Source organism: Bison bison, unplaced genomic scaffold, assembly GCF_000754665.1.
Source record: "Bison bison bison isolate TAMUID 2011002044 unplaced genomic scaffold, Bison_UMD1.0 scf7180017864471, whole genome shotgun sequence".
In the NCBI taxonomy this organism is placed as follows: Eukaryota; Metazoa; Chordata; class Mammalia; order Artiodactyla; family Bovidae; genus Bison; species Bison bison.
In genome coordinates, this window is record NW_011495032.1 from 28627447 (window position 1) to 28629598 (window position 2152).

General features: G+C 37.9%; 1 long non-coding RNA gene across 1 annotated transcript; it reads left to right on the plus strand.

The window, feature by feature from the left end:
- The first annotated feature begins 6 nt into the window (after window positions 1-6).
- On the plus strand, window positions 7-1806 carry LOC105003688. Its single transcript, XR_827141.1, has 2 exons — window positions 7-583; window positions 689-1806. It is a non-coding gene; the product is annotated as an uncharacterized LOC105003688 (long non-coding RNA).
- Window positions 1807-2152: the final 346 nt, after the last annotated feature.

The following is a 2152-nucleotide window of genomic DNA, read 5'->3' on the forward strand; positions in this document are numbered from 1 at the left end:
CCCCTTTTCCCTCGGCTGGGCTGACAGATCAGAGTGAGAGGCGCTGGCAATGGACTAGGAAGCTCGGCTGCCGCTGCTACTGCTCCCCCCTGGGCTCCGGCGAGAGCCTTTCCCTGTCAAGCAAGAGGGGTGAGGATCATATTTTTATTTTGGAAACTAAAAAGTGCTCCCAGGGTCGGTGATTATTAAGGGGAAATCCCTGAATATACTCTCCAGCCAAGAAGGCAGGGCTGCCGGGGCTGCACAAGAAGAGGCAGCAGCCTCCTACAGCACCACTACAGGCACTGCGAGGACATAACACCAGAGAGCCGCTCCTCTGCCCTCCGAAACGACAACTTTCCTACCATCTTGGAGGCAGAGCAAAGGGGGGCCAGGGGGAAAAGTGCACCCGCTCCCGATAAAGTACAAATTTCTGCTTCTCATCTCTGGAAAAAAGTCCACACCGGCCGTCTCCACCGGCGCCTGGGGGAGAAAGCGGGGAAGAAACTGGGGGTGCCTCAGAAACGTTTGCGTTTACTCCAGGGGGGAAAATGTTTCTGCATCTTCTGATGGAAAGAAATCTTTACAAGACACAGGTTTTCCGGTGATTATTGTTTTCTGTTTTCTACTTAATTTTTTTTTCCATGTTCGTGATAGCGGTATTTGAATTTTTTTTCAGCCTAATAATGATTTTTTTTTTCCATTACAGATCTAAGTTCTGGGTTTGATGGTCACTTTATAAATTTGAACTTCAAGAGACTTCCTAGCCACTTTATTTGTCTGCTTATTTATACGTTTTTGTGTATAGAGATATTTCTTTCCTTATATATATAAATTTGTGCTATATATTCCTTTCCAAACTGAGATTGCTGGAAGACAATTTTAAAGGGATGTCTTTTGTCTCCTTTTCCCAAAGCAATGTAAATAAAACAATTGTCCAGAAAGGAAAGATACAGCTGTTTATTTTTCACAGTGCAAATTAAGACAGAGATCACTGGGGGGTTAAATACTACTCAAGTATAACTGACCGTGTTTCTAGAAATAATCCTAACGCTCTTATGGTCTGCTTGTGAAGAAAGATTACTGGAAAACTCCAAATAGGCTATAAAGACAGCTTTAGATTTTCTTTAAGTAAAGTTGCTTACTTAGAATTACATCCAGGCATTTAATTTTTTTGTTGTTGTTTAGTTTATATCCTTTAAAATTTAGATTTTTGGTGCATTGCACATGTTGCTGACCACTTTCTGTGTCACAGAATTGAGAATCAGTGTGTCTGCTTTTGTTAGAGTTGAAACGTTCAGAACTTCCAATGTGTTGCCAAGCTATGAATTAGTTTTAATATATTACAATGGATGTCATGAATCAGCTTTTCTTCAATAAGCAAAAGGTTAGTAGATAGAGGGGATCAAAGTTACCCAGGATGGGGGGAATCAAAGCCGAGATAACAGAGAGATGAGGGACAGAAGGATGCTGCTCACTTGCAACAATGCCACAGAAATCTTACTGGAGGAAAACAAATCGCAGAGATACTTTGCTAATTTTGTGAAGAAAGAGAAGAATACTAGAAAATTAACAAAAGATCTTTTTCTATTTTTACAGGAAATGATGAATCTTGTACTAAAAGTTATTTTTCTGATGCAGATTGCCTGACATGGTGGAAATGAATTTGTAAAGCAGTGTCTTATATCAGTAGAATATTTAATTCCTTTAATTTAAAATTGACTAAAAAGCATGTAAAGATAACTGATGACTCACCTTAAAATGTTTATTTTTTGAGCTTCCAAATGTCAAAATTCCCATAATATTAAAGTGAGTTCAGATAATGCATATAACAGATACTAAGTATTTTCATTCTCACCCACATCTTTATTATCTGTTTGAATACGGTACCTGAATAGTCTTGGTTTTTTTCTAGATTTTTTATCTTACTATTTGCTAGAAAAATCTGAAGTAATTAAAAAATTAACTGATTCTTAATATCTCAGAAGCCTCAGTTTTAAAGTTGTGTTCTATTTACAATTTGGGGGTTTTTTTCAGTGTTTAGAAATCAAACACTTCGGTCATAACAAGGAAATCCGTTCCCTTAATGAAATCTAGTGGAGTTGAAAAATATGATTTTGAGCAACTTGTTCCACGCGTGACATGACTTTATAGAAATACTTTCAATTTTTCA